An 11,662-nucleotide genomic window follows, 5' to 3' on the forward strand; every position below is an offset into this window, starting at 1 on the left:
CTCAACACCCTCCCTGATCCCTTGTGCAAACCCAGGGCACTGGGAATATTTCTCTGTCTGCTCTGGGGTGCCCAGACCCCCAGGGCAGCACTGACTGTGACCCTCATTCATGGAGAAAGTTTCCTAAACTCCAGAATAGTCTGGAACCTACAAAAGTGTGCAATAGATTATAGAGAGCAGTGCAGGTGTGTCACTGGGTGAGAAATTGAGGGTTTGGGATTTTTAGCATGTTGTGGATGGCAGCAAGATGGAGGGCACAGGGTTTGTCCTGGGTTTCTTCTTCATGCTGCTTCTTCCTCCTTCTCCATGGGTTTGGGTGGCATTTTGTAATTGGGCAGAAAAGTCTGCACTGGGGGCTCTGTGGGATCAGTTATTGGGTTAAAAGGGGAAATAATCCAGGTGTCAGCTCTTAATTGGACAGTTTAGCTTTAAAAGCCCTTGTACCAAGAGATTGTTGGCCATTCTGTGGTGCTTTTCCAGTTCCTGAGCCTGGTGTGGACAGCAGGCAAAACTCTCGATAAGATAACAATAAACAAGAACCTGAAGAGCTAAAGGACCCAGTGTGTCTCTCTTTCCTGACACAAAACCACTCCAGGAGGGTCTCCCTGGACAGGGGAGCCCCAGGGAGGGCCCAGCCAGAGCCCCAGAAGTTGGGGAATCAGTGACAGGAACCCCAGCAATCCCTGCCCTCTTCATCCCTCTGGCTGCATCCCCACTCCCTTTTGGGGCTCCCAGAAGCACAGACCCCAGAACACCTTGCAGAGCTGCATCTCCTGCCCCTGCCCGTGGAACTGGATGTATTTTAGGGGTTTTCCAACCCAAACCATTCTGGGATTCTCTGATCCCCCAGGGGAATGGTCCCTGTGCAGAGGCCATCCTGTCCAAACTCCTGATGCTGAGGCCTTGCACTGGTCCAGGGGAGAGGCAGACACAGCCCTGGGAGCGTGGCAGAGAAAAAACAATTCAAAATGCCCAGAGTGACTTGAAGAGGATTCACAGCTGAAAATAGGGGTGAAATGGTTTCTGCTGTTATTAATGCCGTGCTATTTGTTCCGTGTGATTAGCAGGTGATAACGTGCCATGCAGAGGTGAGAGGCAGACACAGAAATGCACGGTGCAAATTCATCTCCTCCAGCACCAGGCAATTGCAGGGCTGAGCTGGGGCACTGCTGAGCACCATGAGCCAGCAGAGATCTGAGCACTGGAGAAATGAACATTTTTTTTCATCCCCTTCCTTTCTTCTTTTTTTTTTATTTTTTTGTTTGGAAGGGGAAAGAGGTTACATTTTTCTGTGTCAGAAATATTCCGTGACACGAGAGAATCCATCAAATGACACTGAGTGTCAGGTCATGTCACAACATCATTAAAACATTATATCTTGTTGATGAGGCTCTTGCCATCAATTCAGAGAGTGACTGATTTGATCTGCAAAAAGTGGAAGTTTCTGTGCCCTGTTTGCAAGACAGCTGGCAGCTCTGTGAGGGGAAGCACTATTTCATATTCTATTTAGGGCATTAAGCCTTAATCCCATTAGGAGATTCATAGCATAGCCAGCTTCAGATGGAGAGATACTTCCATAGCTGGATGGATTTCTCCTACGACACCTGCACCACATGCTACATGGAGCCATTTGGAAAAAAAAACAAGCCTACAGTCTTCCCAGCTCCTCTCTGAGAGCTTATCTCTTCCTCTAATACAGTTTAGTGCCAGGTTTTATAGACTGCTCATGCTGTCGGGAATGTTTGCTGGTATTCTGTTAACTTGATGCTTGGCTGTTCCAACACTATTCATTTAGGGCAAGCATCTGGCATGTAGCAACAAGATGGCTGATAGAATAAAATTAGGCAAGTTTATATGATTAATCATAGCTGGGAGCCAGCGCTGGTCTCAGTTTGTGAGGGGTTGTGATGGATCCTGGAGGTTATTTATCAGAGAGAGCAAAGCTGTGTTCACACCTCGGGAGAGCCCAGGGAAACACCTTTGGGGGTGCTGACATGGCCTCCTGAGGGGGTTCTGGCAGCCCTGAGGGAAAAAGCATGATGCTGCAGAGCAGGGGATGATGGTGGCACAGGCTGGCTCTGTCTGAACCCCTCCCTGAGCCACACAGGAATTGGGAACCTGGTGACCAGAGTGGGACCTGTGTGAGCTCAGGACACACATCCTTCATCCCCACCTCGTACCTTGGGGCCAGGGCTGTGTCCAAACACACCCCCAGTTTGTTTAGCCTGGAGGATGATAAACCCAGGGAACAGAAAGGGGTTCCCAGGGTTCTCATCTAACCCAGAGTGAGATGAGATATCAGGAAGAAATCCCTCCCTGGGAGCGTGGTGAGGCCCTGGCACAGGGTGCCCAGAGCAGCTGTGGCTGCCCCTGGATCCCTGGCAGTGTCCCAGGCCAGGCTGGACAGGGCTGGGAGCACCTGGGACAGTGGGAGGTGTCCTGGATGGGCTTTAAAGTCCCTTCCAACCCAAACCCTGCTGTGCTTCTCTGCCTTGGTTTGCTGTGACAGCAGTGGACAGCCCAAGCCCTGATCCTGAGCAGGATAAGCACTGCCCACAGCTGCAGCCCTGCTCTGTGGGGGCACAGTGTCTCAGTCCTGCTGCCACCTCCTGCCTGCACCTCCATCCTCATCCCCCTGGCTCTGTGGGGCACCCCAGACCCTGGGCTGGAGGCTCCATGGATGCTGAGCTGCAGGCTGCTGCACATCCCTCTGGCCAGATGAGGACCTGCAAAGGTCCCCTGGCTGCTCAGCAGCCCCCTGGCTCAGCTGCTGGTTGAAGTGGTAGCCCTGATGCAGCTGGGAGGGGGGCAGGGTGCTGAGCTGTCCCCAGGGTGCCCCAAAATACCCTGCCCTAAACGTGGCAGCAGTGCTGGGCTGCAGAGCAATGTGCCCTGTGCTGGTGGTGTGCTGGGGGAGGTCAGTGTGGCCATCCCCTGCCAGTCAGCCCCCCAGGTTTGGGGAACACTGCAGACAGGTGGGATCTGTGCTCCCTGCAGGCCTGGAGGTGTCTGTAACACGGGCACAGGGCAGAGAAATGGGTTTCCAAAAAATGAGGAATCGAGAAGGGAAGCAAATGCACAGTCTGAGCTGAGCCCTGCAGTCCTGCCAAGCTCTGGCTGTTTCATTTTGCTTTTGTGCCATTGCATTGCTTACCACAGTTCAACAGAATCTGAGGGAAAAAGTCATCCTGAGCTGAGGAATGAAGCACTTGTGCTGCTGTTAAATTATAATTCCCATTTATTCCTTTATTGCAGAAAGTTTTCTTTTTGAGGCATGGCCATTTGCAGAATTAATAAAAAGGTGGGGAAAATCCCAGTGCTTGGTCCCAGCTCTGCATCTCCCCTGGTCTGTGTGGGTATGGTGCTTGTCAGGAAATGCAGCATCAGCTGCCCTGCAATAGAGCCATGATTGATAAGTGTGTAATAACCCTGACCCAGAAAACCACACCTGTAATCTTCCCCTGACGAGCTCTGCCTGCATCAGTCCCATCCGAGTGGTTAAATGCCTCACTGGTCTTTAAAGCAGTCAATTGACCCAGCTGGGATGAGATGAGATGAGATGAGATGAGATGGTGCTGCTGAGGCTGCTGGGGAGGGCTGGGGCTGGGTCAGGGCAGCTCCAGGGCTCTGCCCCACCTGTGGGGCTGCTCACCTGTGGGGCTCTGGGGTCTCCACCTGATGTTGTGTTGTGATTTCAGGGTTCACCTCAGAACCCCGGGTCCCTCCCCTGAAGATTCCCTGCCAGGTGTGTCAGTCCCCTCTCCTTTCCCCTCCCAGCACTGTCTGTCAGTCCTGGCATTCCAGAAGGGCCTCGAGTGATTGGCAGGTTCAAAGGATGCCCTCTGCCCCCGGGGGCACTGGGCCATCCAGGTGTCCTTTGTCCCTTGAGACCTCCCCTCCTGTGCCTGGCTGGTGGCTCCCTGCCCCTTCCCTGCCCTCTCCCGGGGTTAAAGGAGCAGCAGCCACGGGCTCAGGAGTTCTGCTGGAGCTGCTGTGGGTTCAGAGGCTGTGGGCCAGAATAAAGCTCTGGATCCAAACCCTCCAGCAGAACCCACTCCTTTCCTTCCCCATCGCCCCAAAGCTGCTCTGCCAGAGGGAACCCTGAGGAGCAGCCCCTGCTATGGGGGGAGGCTCCATCCCAGCACCACCAGAGCTCCTGCACACCTGGACTTGTCCCCACGTGCCCAGGGCAGCACCCAGCCAGCCCAAAGTGTCTGTGGGGTGAAACACCACCCAGCCATGGCCAAAAGTGTCTGTGGGGTGAAACACCACACAGCCATGGCCAAAAGTGTCTGTGGGGTGAAACACCACCCAGCCATGGCCAAAAGTGTTTGTGGGGTGAAACACCACACAGCCATGGCCAAAAGTGTCCCTGGGGTGAAACACCACACAGCCATGGCCAAAAGTGTCCCTGGGGTGAAACACACCGTGCTGCTGTTCGGTTCAGCACCAAGGGCCAGACAAGCTCAGGCACGTCCTGTCCAGCTCTATTGGTAAATTCCAATAACCCACAGCTCACATCCCCATTGTGTGCTCCTCTCTCCATCCCTGCCCTCTCACCATCTCCCCTGTTCCCAGCACAGCCCCCACCCTGCAGCCAGCAGCTCTGGGGCTGGGAACCAGGAAACAAGGATTTTCCAAGTGACATCAAAACACGGGCCAAGAATTTTTAAATAAACCCCGAGATCAGCTCTTTTCTCGTTTATTACAAAGGAACCAGTTGTGTGCCAGGCCCTGTGCTGGGCTCTGTCTGTCTGTCTGTCTGCCTCCCTGTCTCCCCCAGCCCTCTGACTCGCTTATCTATTTACCTATCTATTTACATGTATTTCTTTTCCCGGTGAATTATGTCAGGGAGGCAGTAAAGTGTTATGTATTTGCAAGCCCCATAATCTTTAAAAGCACAGTGATGCATGCTCCAGATGAGAAAAGAGCCTCCATCCAGTATGTTAATAGATAGCATTAGGGCAATAATGAAAAGCACTTGAGACAAGTAAGCCCCTATCAAAAGCTGAGTAATAGAGATGCACAGAATGAATCACAATGCACCTCCTCTGCAAAAGATATTAAGACGTCTGCTTTAGTGCAGGGTCTATTCACTCCAACAGCTGCTTCATTTCTCTGATTAAAATGGCAGTGGGGAGAGCTTTTCCAGCCATTTCCCCTTTTATGCAGTTCCTTACCCACAGGCAGGTGCCCACACCGTGCCCACGGCAGGGCTGGGCACCCCGGGCACGCCGGGGCAGGACACACGCAGGGACAGCGCAGGCAGAGTGTCACATTGTCACAGGGTCACATTGTCACACACGGTGACACTGCAGCAGCCGGCTGGGCAGGGCACCTGCAGGCTCCCATGCACCTGGGAACAGCCCCACACACCCCACAGAGGGCTCAGACTTGTTAGGAAAATGAACCCACAAACAGCAGAGGTTTCTGTCCCAAAAGGAGACAGAGGAGCCCTTTTACTTTATCCCAATCAAGGCAGAGCCCATGGGGCATCCCCTGGGGTCTCTCCAGTTTTTGGAGGACGCAGCCTCCTTTTTATCCCAATTTCCCAGCTGCATTTCCCTTCTCTCTTTCCCCATTTCTGAGGTACTTGAGAGGTTCAGACTTCCCAGAACACCTGATCCCAGAGATTCCCCTCTAAAGTACAACCCTCCCTTTTAATTTTTAATTCCTACAGAATTTAGGGGTTTTCCCCATTGTGTCTTTCATCTCTCAATGTCTAATTTCATTTCTCAGCCAACCTACAGTTTATTTGTAACAGCAAATATTTTTTTCCATTCATCAATCAGTGGAATCCTTCCCATTGTTTCTTTTCTCTCCCAGTGCTGGTTTTATCCACCAGCAGACCCACAGCTGCTTTGGAAGGGCAAATCCACCCTTCCTCCCAGACAGACACACAGCCCTTTGTGGGGGCACACACAGGACACCCCCACCCCCAGCACAGATCCCCTGCTCCAGCCCAGCCCCTCTGGGATGTGTGAGCCACCCTGGGGGTCTGGGCTGTGGAGACCCTCTCCCCACCTGTAGGGGGGTGGGATGGTGGGGATGGACAGAGAGCAGAGATCTCTGCAGGCAGGGCTTGGAACTTGTGGGTTATTGCAAAGGGCCAAGTGCAGGGCCCTGCTGGGAGCTGCCAGACACAGCTCAGAGCAGGGCCAAGAGAAGTAAAGAGAGTGGGAAAGAGAGAGAAGTGAAGAGAGTGGGAAAGAGGATGAGAGGGCGAGGTTCCCATTCCAATACCATGAATCTTCTGTGCTGAATATTCTAATTCTCACTAACCAAACTAGCCCAAGATACAAATCCTACAGCATTTACATTCAGCCTATTAGAATCATTACATTGCCATGCTGTGTTCCATTTTAAACCCTAAAAACTCCTCTCTGGGCCCCTCTGCCAAGCCAGCAGGGTCTGCTCTGCCCCTTGGAGCTGCCTGCAAGCAGAGGGCATTGTCTGATCCAAAGGGGATCGCCTTCAGCTGGCCATGCCATTGTTTTCCAGGTGTTCAGTAACTGAGGGATCTCAGAGCTGCTTTCATTTCAATCTCACTTAGAGTTTCCATATTCTCAAAACCTTTTGCCAGGCAATCATATTGATCAGGCTTTCCTGTTTCACCTTCCCCAACACCCACCAAGGGACAGCCATGCCCTGATGGGCAGGGAGGGAGGGGAAGCCACACAGGCAGGAGGAGATGAAGGTCAAGCATTTGGGATGCAGGACAGCCTTACAGACACGGGCAGGGGTGTTGGAGTGTTGGCATCACTGGAGAGTGTCACAGACATATTTTATGAAAGTCCTTTCGCTAGGATTTTTCTCCTGAGAAGCTGAGAAGCTGAGAAGCCTCAGAAAAGAAATGTAAACAATAATTATCTGATGGCTGTGGGATGTGGTCTGGAGATGGTTTACCAAGGTGCATCTTTGGCTGGTTGCATGTGGATTGTTTTTACTTAATGACCAATCCCAGTCCAGCTGTGTCAGACTCTCTGGTCAGTCAGAAGATTTTATTATTCATTCCTTTCTAGCTTTCTGATGTCTCCTTTCTCTTTCTTTAGTATCATTTTAGTATATAATTTTCTTTTAATATAATAAATATTGTAAAATAATAAATCAGTCTTCTGAAACATGGAGCCAAGAATCTCATCTCTTCCCTCCTCCTGGGGACTCTCAAACACCGCCACAAAGAGAGGACAGGCTGAGCCCTGGTGGGACCATGCTGGAGGTACTGGATGCACAGAAGAGGGAAGAGCCCTGCTGCAGACAGGCTCAGCCCAGGCTCAGCAGGGCACTGTCACATCCCCAGGGCAGTGTTGGGGTCACTGTCACATCCCCAGGGCAGCCCTGGAAGTGTTCAAAACCAAGTGGAGGCAGCACTTTGTGGTGGGGTTCAGTGGGCACAGGGGGGTTTGGACAGAGGGTGGAGCAAGCAGCTCATGGGGTGCTCACAAAGCTCCTGAAGATGGTTCAGGTGCAACCTCACATCTGTGGGGTCTGGCTGTGTACAGTCCCCTGCAGAGGCAGTGCAGATCCCCCAGGAGCCAGCCCCGTGCCTGCAGCTGCTCCAGGAGCTCCCAGCATCACCAAGCTGGGAGAAGATCTGGCAGGTCACCAAGGGGCTGCAGCTGGAGAGCCCAACATGAGCAGTTTGACAGCAGTTCCTCGAGGTGTGCAGGGCACCAAGGCTGCTCTCATGTGTGTGTGTGAGCACAGACACTGCCAGGAGCCACCACCAGCACAAACCCTGGGCACACCAGGGAGGAGAGGCTGCCACACCAGGGAGGAGAGGCTTCCATTGCCACTGGCACCTATGAGCTCGTTGCCAGATGCCCAGGAAAAGGCAGCGAGGCCTCAGCAGGGAGCTTCAGCAGCGTCTGCTGCTGCCTGCCAAAATTAACATCACTGACAAAAGGCATGATCCTGAAATTGCACCAGCAAGCAGATGGATTGCTGGAGCACGGGAGGCTCGCAATGGAAAAGATGAGTAATCCAAGGAGAGAGCGTGGTGCCAGCGAGCTGAGGGCTTGGCTGCTGCACAGGCTGGGAACCTGGAGTGCTGCCTGTCACAGGGCTGGGCTCCTCTGGCTCCCCAGCAGAACCTGCAGGACGGTGCTGCAGGGCTCCTGCTGGCCTCAGGGCTGGGGACACAGCCTGGGTACACCCTGGGCACAGCCTGGGCACAGCCTGGGCTGGCTCTGCTGTGGGTACACCCTGCCCAAGCTGCCCCAAGGACAGCTGTGGCACTGATTTGGGCATGGAGATGACCCTGCAGGATCACTCCAGAAAGTCAGGAATGTGCAGGATACCCAGCCAGCTTCTGTCGTTTACGACTGTCATTTACTTCCTTTATTTATTTGCATTTATAGAAATGCTCCCACCCAAGGATCTGGGCTCAGTCCTGCCCAAATCACAGCAAGAGGAGCCTGCTGGGCCCTTGCCCCATCACCCACCCCTCACCACCATGGTGCCCCTCCCAGGAAGGAAAGCTGCCCCTCTCTGCTGGCTCTGGAAGCTGCTCCCCTTTCATTTCCATGGCTAATGTGTCATTTAATGTGATTTATTCACCACAAGGGGTTGGGTTGGTTTCTCTGTCTGTGAGGCTGAAAGGGATCTGGGCATTGATGGTGTCCTCCATCCCTGGGGGTCCCCTAAAGCCACCCCAGAGATGGGGAGCAGGAGATGAGGACTCCATGGACCCAGCCAGCTTCTGTCCAGCAGGGAGAGAGGGGAAACAGGAGCCCTTGTGCAGCTCCAGTTTGGGCATGGCAATGAAATATGTCCCAAAAAGGCTCTCTGAGCCCCCAGTTCTCAGCAGAACCCTCACCCTGAACCCTGTGAGGGCCAGCTCATTCCTTCCCTCTGAAGTGACTCAGGGGAGGATCTGAGCAAGTCTGACTTTCTTCTGGCAAGATGGGTGAGAAAAGGGACACGCTCCCCGCCCCAGCTGCTGCTGCCCTTGCTGTCCAGGAGCGTCCTTGTGCAGCCTGTGGGGCTGTGCCAGGGGCTGGATCCATCACCCAGTGCTCATGGATCACAGATCCTGCCAGCACAGCTCCTGGTTCTGCAGTCAGAGCAGGAAAAGAGGCACTGCCCCTCTGCAAGAGCCAGGACCTCACCTCGCTGCCACCCCACAGCTGTCCCTGCCCTGTCATTAGACCTGGGATTATTCATTATTCTCTTTCTTTTTTAAGTACAAATGTACTGAAATCATCCACTTGTCAGTGCTGTGACTGTGGTGATGCAAATGTGACACAGCAGGCTGGTACTGGGCAATGAAATCTAAATTAATGGGGAAAAATGAGCTTGCTGGGTTTTTGGCAGAAGATCTGGGCTGTTCGTGTTGTCCAGTGCCCTGAGGCTGTGCTGGGTCCCACGGGGACACCAGGGGCAGGACAGGGACACCAGAACCAGGGCAGGGACACCAGGGGCAGGACAGGGACACCAGGAGCAGGGCAGGGACACCAGAACCAGGGTGGGGACACCAGGACTGGAGTGGGGACACCAGGAGCAGGACAGGGACACCAGGAGCAGGGCAGGGACACCAGGACTGGAGTGGGGACACCAGGAGCAGGGCAGGGACACCAGGACTGGAGTGGGGATACCAGGAGCAGGGCAGGGACACCAGGAGCAGGGCAGGGACACCAGGACTGGAGTGGGGATACCAGGAGCAGGGCAGGGACACCAGGACCAGAACAGGGACACCAGGAGCAGGGTGGGGACACAGGACCAGGACAGGGACACCAGGACCAGGGAAGGGACACCAGGAGCAGGGTGTGGACACCAGAAGCAGGACAGGGACACCAGGACCAGGGAAGGGACACCAGGAGCAGGACAGGGACACCAGGAGCAGGACAAGGACACCAGGACAGGGACACCAGGAGCAGCGCAGGGACACCAGGAGCAGGACAGGACACCAGAAGCATGACAGGGACACCAGGACCAGGGTGTGGACACCAGGAGCAGGACAGGGACACCAGGACCAGGGTGGGGACACCAGGAGCAGGACAGGGACACCAGGAGCAGGGCAGGGACACCAGGAGCAGGACAGGGACACCAGGACCAGGGTGTGGACACCAGGACCAGGGTGCGGACACCAGGAGCAGGACAGGGACACCAGGAGCAGGGTGGGGACACCAGGACCAGGACAGGGACACCAGGAGCAGGGCAGGGACACCAGGAGCAGGACAGGGACACCAGGAGCAGGACAAGGACACCAGGAGCAGGGCAGGGACACCAGAACCAGGACAAGGACACCAGGACAGGGACACCAGGAGCAGGTCAGGGACACCAGGAGCAGGGAAGGGATGCCAGGACCAGGGTGTGGACACCAGGACCAGGGTGGGGACACCAGGAGCAGGACAGGGACACCAGGACCAGGATAAGGACATCAGGACAGGGACACCAGGAGCAGGGCAGGGATGCCAGGAGCAGGGCAGGGACACCAGGACCAGGACAAGGACATCAGGACAGGGACACCAGGAGCAGGACAGGGACACCAGGAGCAGGGCAGGGACACCAGGACCAGGACAAGGACATCAGGACAGGGACACCAGGAGCAGGGCAGGGATGCCAGGAACAGGTTGGGGACACCAGGAGCAGGGCAGGGGCACCAGGAACAGGGCAGGGACACCAGGTCCAGGACAGGGACTCCAGAACCAGGGCAGGGACACCAGGAGCAGGACAGGGGCACCAGGACCAGGACAGGGACACCAGGACAGGGACACCAGGAGCAGGGCAGGGACACCAGGAACAGGTTGGGGACACCAGGAGCAGGACAGGGACACCAGGAGCAGGGCGGGGACACCAGGAGCAGGGTGTTTCACCTCCAGCATGGCTGGGTGTGGAGTCACCCTGCAGCAAACACTGTTGGGCCCTGCTGCTCAGCTCCCTGCAGGTCCTGTCTGACACACTGGAGGAAAGTTTAGGCAGCTCAGCATTTCAGCTTCTGGAAAAAAAGAGGCAGGAAAAGGAGGGAGGGAGCATTAATCAGCCCCAGCCTAAGGCCCCTTATCTCAGAATGACGCCCTGCAGTCGTGAGGGCTGACACAGCCACGGGCAGGGATCCTGCTGAGGGATCCCTGGGATTAGGTGGGCTTTGCTGTGCCCTGACTACTCCTGCTCCTCTCCAGAGCCCAGAGATGGGGCTGTGGGGCAGCACCAGGGGTGCAGGCAGAGCTCCTGGTGCCCCAGGGCGCAGGTCCTGCCTGCTGCATCCTCCCAGCGCTGAGTTACAGAGGCACAGCCAACAGCAGTGGGGGAATGTGGGTGCTGCAGCCCCCATCCCATGGACAGAGCATCCCCAGGCTGGGGCAGTGCTGGGTGCTGCAAGTGCAGCTGGTTGGCATCAGCCTGGCTGGCTGTGTGTGCATCCTGTGCCTTTCTGTGGCTAATGTGTCATTTAGTGTGATTTATTCACCACAAGGGGTTGGGTTGGTTTCTCTGTCTGTGAGGCTGAAAGGGGACTGGGCATTGCTGGGGTCCTGCATCCCTGGGGGTCCCCTAAAGCCACCCCAGAGATGGGGAGCAGGAGGTGAGGAGCCCCACGGACAGGAGCAGAGTGTGAGCACGTGTGGATCCCCAGCTCTGGTGCAGAGGACAGGAGGACACCAGAGCTGGGGAGGACACACAGAAAGGACTCAGGGACAGCACCCCAACGTGACACTGCGCC

This window comes from Fringilla coelebs (assembly GCF_963513975.1).
Source record: "Fringilla coelebs genome assembly, chromosome: 28".
Taxonomy (NCBI): Eukaryota; Metazoa; Chordata; class Aves; order Passeriformes; family Fringillidae; genus Fringilla; species Fringilla coelebs.